The sequence below is a fragment of the Mustela lutreola genome, chromosome 11 (assembly GCF_030435805.1).
Source record: "Mustela lutreola isolate mMusLut2 chromosome 11, mMusLut2.pri, whole genome shotgun sequence".
Classification (NCBI taxonomy): domain Eukaryota; kingdom Metazoa; phylum Chordata; class Mammalia; order Carnivora; family Mustelidae; genus Mustela; species Mustela lutreola.
Window position 1 is genome coordinate 50,225,523 of NC_081300.1, and position 20,668 is coordinate 50,246,190.

The 20,668-nt window shown below is 39.3% G+C and overlaps 1 protein-coding gene and 1 non-coding gene across 3 annotated transcripts in view; one reads left to right on the forward strand and one right to left on the reverse strand.

Annotated features, from left to right (window-relative positions):
- Positions 1–19,819, reverse strand: part of YES1 (YES proto-oncogene 1, Src family tyrosine kinase) — a 66,265-nt gene extending 46,446 nt beyond the window's left edge. The window contains exon 1 of one of the 2 annotated variants that reach the window (XM_059139249.1): positions 19,800–19,819. The gene's annotated coding sequence lies outside the window, so the exon portion shown is untranslated. Of the gene's footprint in view, positions 1–19,468; positions 19,776–19,799 lie in introns of those variants that run through there. The other variant, XM_059139248.1, reaches the window with a different exon arrangement.
- Positions 7,003–7,107, forward strand: LOC131811971 (U6 spliceosomal RNA). Its single transcript, XR_009346210.1, has one exon. It is a non-coding gene; the product is annotated as a U6 spliceosomal RNA (small nuclear RNA).
- Positions 19,820–20,668: the final 849 nt, after the last annotated feature.

The following is a 20,668-nucleotide window of genomic DNA, read 5'->3' on the forward strand; positions in this document are numbered from 1 at the left end:
AAGTTTGCTGAACTGAATTACATCAACATTTGTCATGTTATTATGGTCTACATTTTATATTTCTGGTTTGGGGAACAGATATTTAAAATTCCATATACATGAATACCTTATATCTGACTGGAATCAATTTTCTGATTTTTTTTAATCATTTATTGAGTACTGACAACAGAATATATGCCGTAAGATCTGAGGTAACAGCAACAAAAGAATGTTGTTTGGAGCCCCTGACTGGCTCTGCCCATAGAGCACATGACTCCATCTCTCAGTGTCATGAGTTCCAGCCCTACGTCAGGTGTAAAGTTTACTTAAAAAAATTTTTTTTCATGTTTTCCTAAATAAGATAAATACATAAAGTTTTTCCATGATCTAATACTCTTGTGTCAAAGAAGAAACAGACTAAATTAAAAATAAAAAGAGTAACAACTTTCTACATCAGTGAGCTGCAGCGAAGGCTGTATTCAGAGCAAAATTCATAGCCTTACACACTTATTACCAAAAAGGAAATAAACAAGGAAAAAATAAAAACCAAAAAACCCCCAAAGAGGATTTTTATTTGTAAATCATACTAAGATTTCTTTTTCTGTTGTTTCTAACTCATTAGCTTTTCTCTTAATTTTGTTCTTTCACTATTTATTAAAAAAAAAAAATCCAATATGGTTTACAAATACAAATCAGTGAAACAAGTTGCTAGATTTAATCTTAATCAAAAAATAAAACAAAAAACAGTATTAGGTACAGAAGAGTGCTAGAGCCACTGAGGGTTTGAAAAGACTATAAAAAAACTCTACATAACACCCTGCTCAAAAAATTTTAACTAGATGAGATACACCTAGGTGGCTCAGTCATTTAAGCATCTGCTTTCCGCTCAGGTCATGATCCCAGGGTCCCACATCAGATTCCCTGCTTAGTAGGGAGCCTGCTTCTCCCTCTGCCTAGCACTCCCCTCTACCTGTGCACATGCATGCTCTCTCTCTTTCTCTCTCTGACAAATAAATAAAATCTCTTAAAAAATTTAAAAAAGTTTTTTAACTAGATGAAAAGGATGACTATCCAGGCAAACAGAAAGTAATAAAATCAGTTCAGTGAAAGATAGGAGACCTAAGAAATCAAGAAGCATGAAAATACTTTAAATCTTTTTCAAAAATACATCCAAAAAAGCACATATTTCATGGGTAAATTAAATTTTCTGATACTTACATGAATAAATTAGTCTTATGCTCTTTAATCTCTTCCAAAGCATTCAGTAAAAAGCTTCCTTCTTATTTTTTTGCTAATAGCCCAATCCTGACAGAGACAGAAAGTTGGGGGAACAAGGGCAAGAGCTAGTGAAGAGGCTCTTCACACCCTCACAAATTTTCTCTTGAATTGCTAGCAAATATAAGCATTACTTAGTCACTAGCTAATCAGTTGTCCTGGAGAAGTAACTGTATTGAAAATCCCTAATATTCTATAACCACCTTTCCTGCCATATTTGATCACTGAATATAATCCTTTTTTTTTTCAGATCTAGAATCTAGAACAGTCCTGAAAATGCAGTGCAAATATATGTTTTTCTATTTTCTAATCTTAAACATATCTAATTTATCCTTCAATTTTTCTAACCTTTTGATATAAAGATTTAGCCTCAGAGAGAAGTCCAGGCCATTTGTCCTTTAGTGATTGCCAATTTTCATGGTTATAGTATTGCTTCAACAGACATTCTGGGTTATCAAAATACCTGCTTTCCAAACATTCATAACGGAGTAAAAGATGCCAGAAAAATGCCAGAGCCAAGGAGCTCTGGCACAGAATTAAAACCCCTTGGAATTTCCTAAGTGGTAAGAGCAATAAAGGTGAAAGGAACACCTTTTGTTATTCATAATAAGTCTCTTTCAACTACATCTGAGTTTATATTAATGTGGTGATTTTTAGAAAGCTCTAAGAGTAGATGGCTGGTCACCAGGGGACCGACTTATGTTATTAGCTGGTTGGGACTTTCAGCCCCACCACACACTCCCATCTCAGGAAAGGGAAAAGAAGCTGGAGGTTAAACCAAGAACCAACAGTCAAAGACTTAAACAGTTATTTCTATGTAAAGGAGCCTCCATAAAAATCCTAACTGAGAAGGTTCAGAGACCTTCCAGGTTGGTGAACACAAGGAGGTGCTAGGAGGGTGGCTTATCTGGAAGTTTATGCCCTTTCCCCCATATTTTGTATTATGCATCTTTTCCACCTGGTAGTTCCTGAGTTGTACTCTTTTATAGTAAACCATCAATCTAGTAAGTGAACTGTTTTCCTGAGTTGTGTTAGCCATTCTAGCAGATTATCAAACTTAAGGGCAGAGTTGCAGAAACTCCCAATTTATAACCTTGTTGGACAGAAGCTGTGTGTAACCTGAGAATCCACTATTTGCAACTGGCACCTGAGGTTGGGGGTGAGAGAGCAGTCTTGAAAAACTGAGCCCTTAATCTGTGAGATCTAAGGCTAACTCCAGGTAAACAGTGTCAGAACTGAACTGAAGAACACTCAGCTGGTGTTGGAAAATTAGCTGGTATGGGAAAACCCTACATGTCTGTTCACCAGAGTATTCTGTGGGTACTGTTCAGAGGAAACAGTTTTCCTTTAGCTTTATTTTTTTTCCCTTTCACTACTATGCTTGACAGTGCTCGTAATCACTGTTGTATGCTTCTCTACTAAAAAAAAAAAAAATTGTAGCTTATTCTTAGATCTAAGTATAGTTTTATATTAGGATGTCTACTCATAATATTAATTCAACCTATTAAAAATAAAAATTCAACCTATTTAAAAAAAAAAAACTCAAGAAAAAAACTAAGTCAGCACCCACCCTTACTTGACAGGATAAAACCCTCCACAACACAGAAATAGAAATCCTTCTATTATGTATCTAGAGCTAAAGCTCAAATGAACTCTGGTATCATGACTTAATGGCAAACCCTAGAAAACAGTCTTACTAAATTTATAATAACATTTTGGTCTGTTCTGAAAGTACTAACCAATGCAATTAGACAAGAGAACCAAATAAGATGCATAAATATTAGAAATGAGTTATGGGGTGCCTGGGTGTCTCAGTGGGTTAAAGCCTCTGTCTTCGGCTCAGGTCATTATCTCGGAGTCCTGGGATCGAGTTCTGCATCAGGCTCTCTACTCAGTGGAGAGCCTGCTTCCTCCTTTCTCTCTCTCTGCCTGTCTCTCAGCCTATTGTGATCTCTGTCTGTCAAATAAATTTTTAAAAATCTTTTTAAAAAAATGAGTTAGGGTTAGAATCATTATTTATGCATAATGATTATTTATACAGAAAACCTAAGAGAAATGAAAAACCATCAGAAACAAGAGATGTGCTGGCGAGGAGGCGGAGAAAGGGGAACCCTCCTACACTGTTGGTGGGAATGCAAACTGGTGCAACCACTCTGGAAAACAGCATGGAGGTTCCTCAAAATGTTGAAAATAGAACTGCCCTATGACCCAGCAATTGCACTACTGGGTATTTACCCTAAAGATACAAACGTAGTGATCCGAAGGGGCACGTGCACCCGAATGTTTATAGCAGCTATGTCCACAATAGCCAAACTATGGAAAGAACCTAGATGTCCATCAACAGATGAATGGATCAAGAAGATGTGGTATATATACACAGTGGAATACTATGCAGCCATCAAAAGAAATGAAATCTTGCCATTTGCAACAACATGGATGAAACTAGAGTGTATCATGCTTAGCGAAATAAGTCAAGTGGAGAAAGACAACTATCATATGATCTCCCTGATATGAGGAAGTGGTGATGTAACATGGGGGCTTAAGTGGGTAGGAGAAGAATCAATGAAACAAGATGGGATTGGGAGGGAGACAAACCATAAGTGACCCTTAATCTCACAAAACAAACTGAGGGTTGCTGGGGGGAGGGGGGTTGGGAGAAGGGGGGTGGGGTTATGGACATTGGGGAGGGTATGTGCTTTGGTGAGTGCTGTGAAGTGTGTAAACCTGGTGATTCACAGACCTGTACCCCTGGGATAAAAATATATGTTTATAAAAAATTAAAAATTTAAAAAAAAAAGAAAGAAAAGAAACAAGAGATGTGTATAGAGCAATTACAAAATATATACAGAAATAGGTTTCTTTTGTATACAAAAAATAGTCAATTATAAAAATACACTTTAAAAACAAACCATTCAAAACCACACACACCTGCTAAAAGGAATCAATGCTTTTTGATAAGTGGCTAGAGCAAGGTAGCCTGGTACATCTCATACCCCCCCAAAAAAAAGAAAGAAAGAAAGTAGTACTCAGAAAATGATGGGAATATATCAAAAGTACACAGGAGGGTGCTTGGGTGGCTTAGTTGGTTAAGCAACTGCCTTCAGCTCAGGTTATGATCCTGGAGTCCTGGGATCAAGTCCCGTATCGGGCTCCCAGCTCTACGGGGAGTCTGCTTCTCCCTCTGACCTTCTCCCCTCTCATGCTCTGTTTCTCTCAAATAAATAAATAAAATCTAAAAAAAAAAAAAAAAAAAAGTACACAGGAGCCATCTTGAAGATCTTGCTGGCCAACAACAGAACAAATTTGAGCATCAAAATGAATAAGGACGGGGCACCTGAGTGGCTCAGTTGGTTAAGGGTCTGATTTTGGCTCAGGTCATCACCTCAGGGTGATGGGATGAAGCCCTACATCAAGCGCCCCTGATCAGAAGAGTGTCTGCTTCTCCCTCTCCCCTGACTCATGCACGCTCTCTCTCAAATAAACAAGCTATTTAAAAATAATAATAATAAAGATATTAATGGATTATAACCTGTTGGCTAAAAAATGGTCTATGAATCATTCTGATAATAAACGAGGAATATGGAAAGGTTTTCTCTTACAGAATCTCAACTCAAAAATGTAGAAGGAATTATAGAATTAGAAAAGTATCATTTTGTGGGCGCCTGGGTCGCTCAGTGGGTTAAGCCACTGCCTTCGGCTCAGGTCATGATCTCAGGGTCCTGGGATCGAGTCCCGCATCGGGCTCTCTGCTCAGCGGGAAGCCTGCTTCCCTCTCTCTCTCTCTCTGCCTACTTGTGATCTCTCTCTGTCAAATAAATAAATAAAATCTTTAAAAAAAGAAAAGTATCGTTTTGCAACCAATGGTACAATAATCAATTCAGCCAATCACTGATAAATGAGCTAAAAGTACTTCCTCACCTACTACTTATTAAAAGAGAAAAATACCAACTTCACAGTGAAGGAAGTCTGACAGGTTTCACCTTACCTGAGTTAATACTGCCAAATGCAACAGACTAACAAGAAGTGTCTTTTCGTGGCCTATACTAGGAATGACATGATACCTCTTATATAGCATTGCTGCCCTAAATTCATAATCTGAATCCAATCACAAGAAACACCTAACAAATCCTAGGGAACACTGTACAAAACATGTAGTCTGACTTTTCAAAAACCAGCATCTGATAGAGCTGAACAACTGTTCAAACTAAAGGAAACTAAAAAGATGGGATAACTAAATGCAATGGATTAGATCCTGGATTATTGTTATAAGGAATTATGAGGACAACTGGGAAAATATTGGTTATGGACTGCTGCATTAATTCTTAGGGCTGCTGTTAAAATAAAAAAAAAGGCTTAGAACAGAAATTTATGTTTTCAGACTAGAATTTCAAATTCAAAGGTGTTAGCAGGGCCACCTTCCCTTTGAAACTCTGGAAAGAATCGTTTCTTGCCTCCTCTTAGTTTCTGATTGTTGCTGGCAATCCTTGAGGCTCCTTGGCTTGGGCTGGATCACTCCAATCTCTGCCTTTGTTGTCACATGGCATTTTCCTCTTCTTAGAAGGACACTGGTCACATTGGATTAGGGCCCACCAGAATCTAGTTTGAATTCATCTTAACTTGATTGTATCTACAACTAACCTATTTCTAAATAAGGTCACAGTCACAGGTACTACGGGTTAGGATTAAAACGATCTTTTGGGAAAACACATTTCAATCTACAACTATATATCGGATAACTCTATAACAGAGTTGTTAAGATTTCTAAATTTAATAATCGTACTGTGGTTGTATAAGAAAATGTTTCTTTTTTTTTTTTTTAAGATTTTATTTATTTGACAGAGAGAGAAAGATCACAAGTAGGCAGGGAGAGAAGGGGAAGCAGGCTCCCTGCTTAGCAGAGAGCCCAACGTAGGGCTCGATCCCAGGACCCTGAGATCATGACCCGAGCCGAAGGTAGAGGCTTTAACCCACTGAGCCTCCCAGGCACCCCGAAAATGTTTCTTTTTTTAAGGAAATACAGGCTGAAGTACTTAAGGGTATTAAGACGTGATATTTGCAAAGAATCTTCAAATGGTTGGGGGTGGAGGTGGAAAGAGTGGGAATACCCATACACATATAAATAATGCAGGAATAATAAAATCAAATGTAGCAAAATGTTAACAATTGGTAAATCTGGGTAAGGGAGATCCAGAAGTTCTTTGTACTGTTCTTGCAACTCTTCTGTAACTTTGAAATTATTTCTAAGTAACAAGGTTTTTTCAAACCACACATGAAATAATACCTACAAATAAATTTGAGGAAAAATGTTTAGAGTCTGTATTACAAAAATAAAATCATGTGATATAAAGAAGCTCAATAAATGGAAACCTGTAACTTTTTAGATGGTAAGAGCCATTATTAAAAGATGTCCATTCTTCCTAAATAAACCTTAATAAAAACATTATCTAAACCAAAATCATAACAAACCTCTTACGGATAAGTAAATAAATGCATAATAATAGCTGGGAAATTTTTGAAAAAGAAAAATGAGATTTGTCCTACTAGTAATCACAACCTCATAGTTCAGAGAATGGGCTCCGAAGTTGCAGTCCTAGCTCATACATGAATAAATGTAACTTCTTGGGGTGCCTGGGTGGCTCAGTTGGTTAAGTGATTGCCTCTTGATCTCAGCTCAGTCTTGAGCTCAGGGTCATGAGTTCAAGCCCCTTCATGCTTTTGTGGAACCTACTTAAAAAGAATACTGACTCAGTGCTCACTCTGGCAGCATATATACTAAAACTGTAAAGATAACAAAGATTAGCACAGCCTGTGGACAAGGATGAAACACAAATTTGTGCAGCATTCCATATTTTTTTAAAAGAAAATCCTTTCATGAAATAAAATGGCTAAATTTCAGAATATTTAAGCCAAATTTTCTAAAGAAAAATACTTAACTCACAGAGTTTTGTTAGAAATGAATTAGTTGAAATATTTTAAAGTATTTTTCACCATGATTGGCACATAAGCAGTACTCAACATTAACTGCTCTTCTTGCTATTGTTATCATGGTCCTAATCATTAGGCTATGTGGTATTGGCACAGGAATAAAGAATATCTGGAAAAGAACGAAAGCCCAAAAATAGGCCTGAGAGTAAACAAACCTCATTTAAAATATCATTTTATTAAATTATTTTTTTTTAAACGTCTACCTGTCTCCGTTGATTTCTCTATTACCGAGGCCCTGGGAATATGAGAAATGTCTTTCAGAACATTCAAACAGAATTCTTCTGGACCTAGAAGCTTGAAATCAACTGAAGCTAGATGCCCTCTTAACTATCTATTATCTACTTTCTTACTCTCTTTTCTATCTTTTCTAACTTAAAGAACATGTTATAGAAGCCAGGAGATGAAAAGAAGACATGATAGGCATTTCCCACTATCTATTATGTCACCTTCCCTAAGTTGTATATCTGTGGCTTCCTTCTTACTTCCAGCTTCAAATTTATCTCTAGGAATCATCCACATTGTCATTAGTTTTTTTCTTCCAGGGATCCCATTCTAAAAACCCTATTCATCTTCTGACAATATACTAAGAGGTTCTTGACCCTCTCTTCTACCTGGACTTTATTATGAGTTCTTCCTTCTGACTTAAGTTCTATTAATTAAAAAATTAAAATTAAAAATAAAAACAAGAACTAAGCCCCAGAAGGAGTGCCTTAATGGGTGAGAAGTAATGAGGTGAGGAGGAGGGAGTAGGGTAGGGTTTGTATCCCATCATGATTCCCACTTGCTACTATCCCCACCAGTTCTCAATCACTAAAAGGACTACATAAATGCAGAGATAATCCACAATTCTTCCCTGACCCCCTCCCATATCAGAGTGCTTTCTAAGCTCTGCATACAATAAGTCTGGGGCATTTTTAGACTTTTCATTCCTTTAGGTGGTATTCTGCCCATCAGAATCTGAAATCACAGACCCTTACTGGTTTTCAAATATGTTTCCTAAAGTCTAGAGCATACATCTTCTTAAAGTCCAAAATTACTTTTCCTGTTACTTTTAATATAAACCCAGGAAAACATGGTCCCTATCTCCAAAAGTTCTTTCTCTACTTTGCATATCAGTTTTTTCTACTGACCTTAATTAAGTTCAAAACAGCAAATACCTTTACAGCTTCCTTTACCACCTAAACATGAAGTAATATTTTTCCAGATGCTCTGCTTCTAAAAAGCAAACTTCCAGAAGGTGCTGGGATGTTTGACGTTTTCCGTCATAATTAGTTTGCCTCTGTACTAATACGTTGTCTTAAATCAAGAAAATACCATCTTGGGGCACCTAGCTGGCTGGTTCAGTCAGTAGAGCATGCAACTCTTGATCTCGGGGTCATGAGGGCATTCAGCATAGGGTTTACTTTAAAAAAAAAAAAAAAAAAAGATATCATCTTTGTCCACAATTTTCAAATACTCTAACTATGTTTCTATAATCAAACAGCGTATTTCTATATAGATGTCTTTTTTTTTTTTTTTAAGATGTCTAACATTTTTAATATAGGTTACTTTCTCTCACCTTCTGGAGCAAAGACAACTCCTCTTTACACCAAAAATTCATTCTCCCGTTCTAAGGTTGTCACTGTAAGGTAGCCTTACCACAGACTATTTTTCTTAATCTGCCTACAACCAGATATATGCATATAATTCATTTAGATCAACATAATGTAAGGGGAACTGGTGTGTGCCAGAGTTTTTAAGAAGCACAGCTGCTAGAGATATAAAGAATAACATATAAAGAAAAGAAATTCCCTATTGCACATACTTTTTTTTTACTGGTCTTTAACACAAGTCACTGCAAAGTGAAACCTCAGTTTCTTCATCAGGCTCAAGTACAAAGTTTATTTGAATTCACCCTGAGCACTGATGCCACTAGTTTAGCCCTAGGCCTGATACTCCAAGGAGCCTGGATTGAAAAGCATCTGTGGTTACAGCATAAGCTTCTAATGAGGAGCTAGTTATTTGTTGACATTTCTTTCTCCCATGCCCAGGAGAAGCAAATACTGCCAGTGGACTGTTACACTGTCATTGACTTTACAGCATTTATTAAGTGTCCACATTGTGCTACTGCTCCAGATACTTGAGTTAACTTCTGTAACCAAAACAAAGATTGCCCCCAACCTTCATGGAGCTTACATTCTAGCAGCAGCCACTCTCATCATTTAGACTTGGCGTAACAGTTTAAAACCTATCTGCCAACACTTATGTAGACTTAATAAACATAGGCAATGATGGAACTGCTGGAGTGATTTATGAAGGAATTACATTCTATGTGGCATAATAATGCTACCAAATCAACCCAGCATTCCCATTAGAAAACAATGCTCCAGCTTATTAAACAGGACAAAGGGTACATTCTTAGATACAACTGAAGAAATAAAAGGAAGCCAAAGAAGAAAAGGCTTCTAAGGTGGCTAAGAAAATCTTTGTCAACAGAATTTGACAGTGGTAAACGAGCAGCAAACAAAATTTCCGTTTGGAGCTTTAGATGAGACTTTTCATCCAGAGAGTAAGGAATGCATGTAACAGTAGACTCATAGGAACAAGGCAGGATGGAAGAAACCTACTGTTTTCCTCCAGAAGGAAGGAAAGCTTTGAATGACTGATGAGTCAAGCCAATTCCTACATCATTCCAAAGTGTAGGAAACTGTCATCTTATTGACAAGGCAAAAAGTATGCTCTCTTTCTGCAGCATATCCAAAATGTGATGTAGGACCATTCAGACATGCAGACCTTCCAACTATTTCTATCAACTCATCGAGGGCAAAATGATTTAATTAGTGGAAATAAAGGCAATGTTGCAAAACAGAAGTTTGAGCCAGCTTTTCACTCAGAAGGTTCATATTTGAGCATAAACTCAACTCAGGGGAGGAGGAATGACAGGGAAAGAGCGAGAAGGTGACTATATACACATAGACTCCAAATACACTTTACAAACCCAAACTTACAAATGGACACCACTTGCTACAGTTTAGTTAGTGTAATACCCATCTTTTGTCTGCTTTGTTCTTCTGTTGAATTAAATTTAGATTAAAAAAAGGAGAAACTTGATTGGGAAAACATTCAAACATTGTATCCTTGTAAATCTGGGCTGAACATCTTGTTATTAAAAGATAAAGAATGCTCTGGAATTAGTGTATCAATTTTCCATTACAAAGCCAAACCTACAAAAGGAAAGCATTTGCTAGAGTTTAGTGTAATAACCCATCTTTTAAAGTTCATATATCTGACCTTGATTCCCATTATGAAATACGTACTGCAAAGCTACTTCAATTAAAAAGCAAAGTGTAAGTCGTTGGGAATTCTCAGCCCCAATAAAAATGTACAGTTTAGGGATGCCTGGGTGGCTCAGTTGGTTGGGCCGCTGCCTTCGGCTCAGGTCATGATCCCAGGGTCCTGGGATTGAGTTCCGCATCGGGCTCCTTGCTTGGCAGGGAGCCTGCTTCTCTCACTGCCTCTGCCTGCCTCTCTGCCTGCTTGTATGTACTCTCTCTCTCTCTCTCTCTCTGGCAAATAAATAAAATCTTAAAAAAAATAATGTACAGTTTAAGGGAGAAGGAAAAGAAAAGAAACCCTCCCTTCCATCACTGCTCTCTATCCCTAAGGAAGTTATCTTCTAGGGAACAGGCTTCCTGTCAGAGATAAATTCAGTTCTTCTGGTCATCACTAGACATATGACCTTAGAAAATTACATATACTTTCTGATACTCAGTTTCTTCACATGTAATACCATCATCCACATTTTTTTTATTTTGAAAAGATATTTCAAATATTTAAATGCAATAATGCATATGAACTACACATGTAGCAAGCACACCACCTGCCATAAAATGGGTTTTCTTCCTTCATGCCCAATGCCTATGACAGTAAATGCGTGGGAAACAGGAAAAAAAAAAAGGCACGAAGAAGGAAATTATAAACTTCCACATTACCTTCATTCCTCATTTTCCTAAGCCCTTTTCTACTTTACTCATTTTTCTTTCTCATTTCCAATCTTTTGAAGCTTTCCCATTCCTCATACTGTCCTATAGGGATAAAGTAGGAAGTAGGGTTAAGTGTCTGGAACAGCAGGTAGAGAAGCTAGGGACCCTCCTGTACTTAAATTCAGCTTAACAGCAAGGTGTCACCGGGAGGGTCCTGGCATCCTAATATGAAACTCATAACACAGTGATTTTTAAATGGTGAAGAGTTGGGAAGGTGAGGAGATAGAGTAACTGGCAAGGGAATGAGGTCATTCCCTGTATAATCAGAGCATTTAGCTGATAAAATATTTCGTATGTTCTAAGAGCTCAGATTAAAAAAAAAAAAAACTTGAAAATCAATCAGAACACATTTACCAATGAAACACTACTATAACTTTGTTAAATTTTTATAAACTAACGATCTGCCTAGAAATCTAACCAAAAAGACTAACCTTCCAAAAAAGACTTCTTTTAGGAAAAGATTTTGATTTTCAAAGGCCCAACTGACAAACTTTGGGAACACAAACTGCCTATAATTTTCGTGGCTTTTTCATTTTCTTCTTTTTTTTACAAAATCTTGTTTGCAAACCTTAAAAAGCTAACCATTTTCTAATGTCTATGCTTATTTCATTCTAACTAGTAACTAAACGTGTTAAAGAAAAAAATCTGGAATAATTACTCTGTGTTTTTATCAATTAAAAAAAATTAAATGTCTTAATGTTAGTGGTTATTTTCCTGATATAATGTGGCAAAGCTATCATCCAAATAGTCATGAATATCTGTTAACTGACATCACATCTATTTGCTTCAATGAATAAAGCCCTTATATTTTTAATTTTACTGCTAAATAAATCTGACATGTTTTTAAAGGCCTTCTTTTCTTTTCTTTTTTAAGATTTTATTTATTTATTTGACAGAGAAAGATCACAAGTAGGCAGAGAGAGAGAGAGAGAGAGGAAGCAGGCTCCCCGCTGAGTGGAGAGCCTGATGCAGGACTCGATCCCAAGACCCTGAGATCATGACCTGAGCCGAAGGCAGCGGCTTAACCCACTGAGCCACCCAGGTGCCCCTAAAGGCCTTATTTTCAAAAGTGTTTCTTACAGTAAAACTTCTAGGTAAGTGTTATGGAATGTGCATATGTATCACATGTATCTGTAACAAACTGTCTAGAAAATCAAATCAAGCCTTCCTGCCTAGAGAACTGAATCAGTTTGCTTGAGGCTACAAGTATCTAATGCAAAGGGACTCATTAAAGTTTCAGAGGTATCACACACTAATACGATAAAAAACCAGAGAAGTGTTGTACTAGATTATCACACTAAAAAGATCTACCAATCTACAAAGTTTACAACAGTCTCCTAATCCTAGCCAGTGCCACCCAACTGTGAATTCCTAAAAGGCAGCAGTCACGCTGCAAACATTTTTTTTTAAAAGATTTTATTTATTTATTTGACAGAGATCACAAGTAGGCAGAGAGGCAGGCAGAGAGAGAGGAGGAAGCAGGCTCCCTGCTGAGCAGAGAGCCCGATGTGGGGCTCGATCCCAGGACCCCGGGATCATGACCCGAGCCGAAAGCAGAGGCTTCAACCCACTGAGCCACCCAGGCGCCCCCAAACATTTTTATAACATCAAAACTAGCACAGTATTTGTTACACAACAGGTTTAATAAATAACCACTTAATGAAATAAGTGGATACTATGTTTGCTGGAGAAAAGCCCAGTGCCAAGTCTATGGGTCAGTTTTTTACTACAACCTTTACTTACCTGTTACTTATTTTATTTCAAATTCTAGATTCTGAAAAGTTTCCTTAAAATGTTATCAATATAAAAACTTCAACTGTAACAGAACCACACATTTATATAAGGCTGAAAGGATATCAACTATGTCCTGTTTCAAATGGTGAAACTGAGGCATAGGGCATTTACTGAACTGACCAATGCTACATAGCTCTTCACTGTCCAAAGTGACATTAAAATCCAGATGGCCTTCTACCTTTTAGTCCTTTCCTTATTACACCATGTTACCTTCTCTGCTCCTTTTCAAATGCCTGACAGCTATTATTCTAAAAGTGCTCTTATCTGTAAAATGCTAATTGCAAGAGAACGAATGTAAGAAATAAACTTGCTAAAGAACAATTATAAGTATTAAATTATGCAGCAAAAGTCACTAACTTTCTCTACTCCACTCCCATTTCTGTGTAATACTAACAAACTGTAAGTTACGTTTAAAAACTAGAGAAGTAACTAACCTCCACAATTAGTTTAAGAAAATCTAGAGTTTACATACTGCTAGGAACATAGGCTGAAACCAGACAATCTTTACATTTCAGTGGTTAGCCCATTCCTCCCAGTACTTCCTGTCTTCACCCACAACCCCATTAAGAGCAGACATAGCCTATAAAATCACATTCTTTTACACAAATTACATCAAGAAAATCAGGACTTTCTTTTTGTCCTTGGAAGATATGAATGTAAGCCATGATTGTCACTAGTAACATGATAGGATGACAAATGTATTTTAGAAAACTCCAGGTTTTCTTTTTTTTTTCTTTTCCTGTGGATAGCTTGGGCTTTCTATATTCATTAAAACAGTAAAAAATATTTCTTTAAAATAAATCACATTAAAGACTAGTTTAATTTCTCTACAAAGAGTTTCCAGTTTATTAGAAATACCAAAATGACCTTTCAATTCACATTTGCAAGTGTTTACAAACTGTTTTATAAAATCATTTTCTAAAGCAAAACTTTGAGGTTAAAAATCTAAAGAATTTAACATCAGCTTATGAAAAATCACTAAGTTTTACAGATTTTTTTTTTTAAGATTGATTTGTTTATTTGACAGAGAGAGACAGAGAGGGAATACAAGCAAGGAGAGTGTGAGAGGGAAAAGCAGGCTTTCTACTGAGCAGGGAGCCTGACGGGGGCTCAATCCCAGGACGCTGGGATCATGACCTGAGCTGAAGGCAGACACTTAACTGCTGAGCCACCCAGCCACCCTGAAAAAGCACTAAATTTTATAGAATTTTAGTAGACATAGAACTTTAAAACATATGTAGCACGAGTCTGTATATTATAGTCATAAAATACACAACCACATCTTTGTATATAATTCAAAATGTATTAAGCATTTAATCTATGAGAGACTGTTCTTAAAGATTCATACAAAACAGTTCCTTGCCACATGTATTACTGTAATGGAAAGAAATAATTATGATTTAAGGAAAATGTGCTTTCTTACCAGAGGAGTTTTGTGGGAGCACAAAGATGGGGGCCAATATACCAGTGTTTTGCGAAGTATGTACCACGACTACAATGTGTACTCGTTAACATTCAGGAGTAGTCTTCCATACCTCCTCCTTCCTTCCGGTTATACAAGCTGGAGCGCTGATTCTCCCAATGCTCCCCATTACCCATCCCAAATTAGCCAACCCCAAACAAAGTTTCAAAGCCAGAATTAGCAAAAGGAATTGTCTCTGTAGATTTTTCTGACAGTCATAGTAAAAGACAGGATGAGATGCTGCTGCTCTTTGCTTAGCAAGTTTATAAAATGAGAAACATTTCAGAAGCCCCAAATTTGCCTGTGGCATCCTCCAGTCTGGGGCTTCTTGCCATATACAGCTGATAATGTGTCTGTGTTTGTTGATGTCCATCTTCTCATACCCCAGAACAACAGAAGAGAATCTAGGGTTCCTACCTGCAAAATTCAGGCAGACATGGGATATACCATATGCAAGTAGCTCTAGAAATTATCCCTCTTGAGGGTCCTCCACTTCCTGGGAAAAAGCAGTATGTCCAAAGAACCTGCATATAAGCTCTCCTGCCACTGCACAAACAGTAATAGGAGCAGCACTTCTAAGTGACCCAGCTTATAGCAGCATGGAGTATATGGTATAAACTTCAGGGAGCCTGCAGTCACATATATACCCTCAAGCAGGAAAAACTGAAGGGCACTGCTATGGTGAGCACTGAGGCTTGTAACTCGGTCCATCAGTATTATCCTGCACTTTGAAATTACATGATTCTCTCTCTTTCCTGGAGTGAGCTTCAAAATTTTAAAGAGTAACATCAGGTAAACTCAATCCAGACCAGGATATGTTGCCATCAAGTCTGCTAGTTCCAAGACAACAGTAGTGCTGCTGCAGCCAACAATTCCTTGGCAGAGAGATATGTTATAATGATATTGGCAGCAGCACTGGCTCTTCTCTTTCACCCTCTGCTGTTACTATAGCTCCTTTTGCTAAATCTGCCTCTGAGTTTAGACAGGAGCTGGATGGTTCATAATCACCCAGCAGCTGCAGCTGAGCAATACTCAGCCTAATTGTGGCACTGGAGCAGCTGAGAGGAAGAAAAGCAATAATACATACCCTACCATAGCCACACACAAACTGCTGTACACTCTACCAATAAGATACCAAGATACTTTAATAGGAACAGATTATTACCTTTAAGGAAAAGCAGTTGTACTTCTCTGAGAGAACTCTGGATTTGTGTTAGACATGTTTAAAATGTGAACTGAAGGTGACCTAAGCCATGTAGAGCACTGAACAATGGAAGATCTTAACTAAAACTTCCTGTAAATATTCACGTAACAAAGCCAGTGCCACAAACATCACCTTTATAACATGACTGAAAGTTCCTGTGATATAAGAGTCTGGCACAGATGTGATCTCTTCTTTAACTCTATATTGCAACAATGCAAAGCAACAAAATCAACAATTCAAACAGCAAGCCATTACATAAAGCAAGTGGCATAATACAATGATTCTCAGCATTTTTGAAACTCCAACACCATACTGTCATTTGCTTTCTTGAAACAAAACATACTCTTGTGTTAGGTGCCATATGGCACATCTTCATAAAGCTTAAGTAAATGAAAACTTCTTATGCTGTGAATTTCATGACATCCTTAAGAATATGAAAACTAAGGCCAAAATTACTGATCCAAGGAATTACTGTTACAGAACACAGAGACTGGGGGCACCTGGGTAGCTCAGTCAATTAAGCATCTGCCTTTGGCTCGAGTCATGATCTCAGGGTCCTAGCATCCAAGCCCTGCCTCAAACTCCCTGCTCAGTGGGGAGTCTGCTTCTCCCTCTCCGTCTGCCCTCCTGTGTGTGTGTGGGGGGGGGGGGTGTACACACACATACACTCCTTCGCAAATAAAATCTTCGAAACAGATAAACAAAATGGTTAAGACTTATTACCTTGATGTGACAGTTTTGTCATTTACATAATTTTATGAAAAATAAACTGCATTTTATATTTGATGACAGAATAGCATCCATAAGTTTAATAAACATTTTGACTATCTACTATTTACCATTTACAATATATAAGCTAAGAGGATTTAAAGGTAGTAAAATCTGGTGTTCTCCCTCAAAATATTAACATAATTAACATGTTACTTATATGTCAAATTCGTGACAAACACTAGCTAGAATATGATAACAATGATTTAATAAGTCTAATCCTGTTTGCAAAGGACAGCCCAGGCAGTGTTCTTAAAGGTAGTCACTAAATGTTAAGTTCTTTATCCAAGCACCTTATATAATATATTACACACAGGCTTCTTAAAAAACAAACAAAACAAAACAAAACAAAATATTTTATGTGAGTCATGATCTCAGGGTCACTGTAAGCCTATCTTATATATTACATACAGGCTTCTTAAGAAACAAACAAAACATTTTATGTGAACTAAAACAGATACAGAAAAGCACACAGAACATATGTGTGGCCTGGTGAATATACTAAGGAACACCCTTGCAACCACCACCAGGTTAAAACTCCTGTCACCCCTGCAGAAGCTGGGTCCCAGTCAAAACTTTCTCCCATCTCCCAAATCTTTACTTTTATAGAAATCACTTCCTTGCTGGTTTTTTAAAAATACAGTTTTATTTCCCAAGTTTGCATTCCCAGACACCAGAGCTTAGTATTGCTTTTAAATTTTTTGATATTAGGCACTTCTTTTAATTGAAGTATAAATGACATACAATACCCTGCCTGTTTCTATTATATATCATAGGGACTTGATATTTTTATACATCATGAAACACATCCCCCCATAAGACTAGTTACCATTTATCACCATACAAAGGTATTACAATATTATTAACCATATTCCCTATGTTGTACCTTACATTCCCACGACTTTTTTAATAACTGGGTTTGTACCTTTTTAAAATATAATCCTAATAGGAACTAATAAATGACGTCTATATTAAACACTAGATTGAGAGTTACACATGTTAAGAAAAATTACTCATGTTAACAAATTATTCACTGCCTTAAAAGATGGAAATTTGGACTTTGGACTAATAAATCTTATACCATGTGCTGGTAACACTGGCTTATTGCTATTAGCTTAGAACATTTATTCTTTTAATATCATATATCAGGAAGGAGATTTATTTGCATGCACACAGATTTTTCAACTTGAGATTTTCCTGAATTAAAATAAAAAACAACTTAATCCATGTATTAATATTATACTTCAGCCATTAGACAAATTCCACCTATCCTAGGAAGACTGGTCAAAGCCATAATTTCACTTTCGGTTGAATAGAAAGGAGTCAATTTTGTGGTTTATGAAGTCAGCAAAAACATACTGCAAAATTAAAAGCTATTATAACATTATGGTGGTTACACCAGAGTATATATTCTAAGAGCCTTTTTATCTTTTATTCTGGAAACATGGATATGAACTATCTTGTATTTAGATTCAGATCAAAGGCAATTGTTTCATTTTGTTTTTTCAAATTTAGGACCCTATGAATTGTCAACCAGCTTTCAAAATCTCCACTGAGATTTAGGTATGTCCCCAAATTTAAAATAATTAAACTTCCTTTTCTGAAATGTCAACAATGACAGGAGTCTCACATATTAGTAAAACATTATGTATGGCTTAGTGAGATATAGCTTTCTTACAGAATATATGAGAATCATGTTTGATGCACACAAGATCCTCTTTCTCCTAAAGACACTCCTTCATAACCTGTCCATTCCAAATGTTTTCTGTCCACTGTATGCCACTGCCCTCATTATTAAATTTTCCAGGTACTATGCCTTAAATGCATAGTTACATGTACACATTTAGTAATATTTTCCTTAATGCGTAACTTAACTTTAGAGATTTAACAAGATGGTTTAAATATACTCGGAATTATGGAGATACTTTTGGCACTGTAAGCCTACAGTTACATGGACACAAATGTACTACAATCAAATGCATATGTGTAATCATGTATGTGAAAACACACCATGAAACACATATACGTAATGGCATGAACATAAAGCTGCGGTTCCATTAGATGTCTCACTTCTTTAATAATTTATAAATTGTTAGAACATGTATTATTCCATGCCTGTTTCAATAATTACGCAGAAAACAATTCAACCAAATGAGAACTATGTTGTGTCCCACTCGCTACAAAACAAAAATTAAAGCGATCCCTGCATTGGATTTATTTTCCACTCACCAAACAAAAATTAAAGCAATCCCTACATCGGAGTAGGTTTTCGAAGAGCTCCTTAAAACGACGCTGTCCCATGCCCAATAAAGCAAATACTGGAAGCAATTATCAAGAAGAAAAACACACTTTAAAACAAAATTTTCTGTAATATGTGGACAGAGAACAGAACCAAATGGGGGGCTGAGTGGCATAATACTGTAAAAGTGGATGCTGACTGGCATACTTCCCAACCCCCAACCCAAAACAAAGGAAAACTTTAACATGTTGCGGTTTTCAATCAAACCAAGTAAAGCGAGAGGCTCACCCACTCGCCCCCCCCCCCACACCCACGTCCGCTCTCCCAGCACAGTTGCCACCCGGCGTCAGTTAACACGGAGACCCTCAAGCTCCGGGACAGAAAAGGGCCGCCGGTCTCGGCCCTCAGTCCCGCCGACCCAGCCAAAATTAACCTCGCCCCCAGGCACCGATGGGAGGTAGCGTACCGCTCCAAGGACCTGAAGTCCGACTGGGGCGGGACCGGGAAGGACTGGACGGGGCGGAGACGAGGCAGGGGGCAGGCAGGTAGCGCCGGGAAGGAGACACGCCCGCCAGGCGAGCCGGGACGGGGGAGGGGAGAAGTTTCTCCCCAACTTCCCGACTCGGAGCCTGCGGGGGCGGGGAGCGCCGGCGCCTTTCCGCGCGGGCGGGCGCCGGGGCCTAGCACTGCCCGGACCGGGGTCGGCCGCCTCCGTCCGCGGGGCCCTGCCGGGTACTTACCTGCCCTCCAGCCGCGCTCTCATGAGTCGCCGCTACCGCGGCTCGGGCCGGCGAGGAGGGGGCGGCGGGCGGAGGCGAGGCCCGCGGGGCCCTCTCCCTCCTCCACCTCCTCGTCCCGAGCGCCCGGCTGCAGCGACGACGGCACAGCCGCCCCGCACTCGTTACTTCAGGAGGAGGGAATTCCCGGGCTCCCCCACCCCTCGGCCTCACTCTCCACCTCCACTGCGCGCGGAGCCCGCCCTCACTCCCGGCTCCGCCCCTCCTCGGCGGGGGCGGGGCGGGGGCGAGGGCGGGGGCTGCGGCTACCTGCGCGCGCGGCCGGCCTGCTCACCGGAACTCGCGCCGCGCCCGCCCGGGCTCGAGCGCCCCCCGCCTTCCGGCGCCGGCGCGCTCCGCGAGCTGCGGGCGGTCCCCTCTCTGTCGCTGTCGGCTACTGGTCCGAATCACTTATCCGGACCCAACATGGCGGCAGGGTCCGGGGCGGATTCCCGAGGCGGCGCAGGCTGAGGGGGCGTGAGGAGGTGGCGCTTCTGGCACGCGGAGAGCGGACCCACAGCGCCCCCTCCCCTTCCGCGGACCTTGAGGCCGCGGACTTACCTGCCCCTGGAGATGGAGTGAGGGGCGCAGCTTCCTTCCCCTCTGCCTTTCTCCATTCCCTTTGCCCTGTTCTCTAGTGCCGAGGGCTTTGGGGCTTTGTTTGTTTTTGTGGAGGAGGACAGGGTTGAGTTATTTTGGTTGACTGTTTGCTTTTTAGTACTATGCTTCCTCACCCTTGGTCGCTGATAGTAAAATCTCAGCCCAGCCGCGTGAGCCAGGGGGGCGTTCCTAACGCTCCCATCACCTGCCTGATCGCCGTCTAAAAACGCTCGCGTCTGGCCTCCTTCCGAGCCGGTGATCCTGTCCCAACCCTTGGAGCTTCCTGTTGACTGTTGGTTCAACTAGCCTTGCGGAGGGAGAGACCCGAAGCTGAGTTCCCTTGGCGACTCTCCCAGTAATGGTGGCCTTGGCTTCTCTGGAGACAATGTATTCTTGTAGGGTCCCGGCAAGTTCCCAGGGAGGGACAGGTATTAATAATCCTGTTTGACAGCTGTGGAAACTCAGGCTGCGACCCTGAAAGTGCAGCAGCCACAACTAGAATTCTGCTAATCCCAATCCAAGCACCTTTCCTGCCTACCCAGTAGCCAGTTCCTGAAGGAGAAG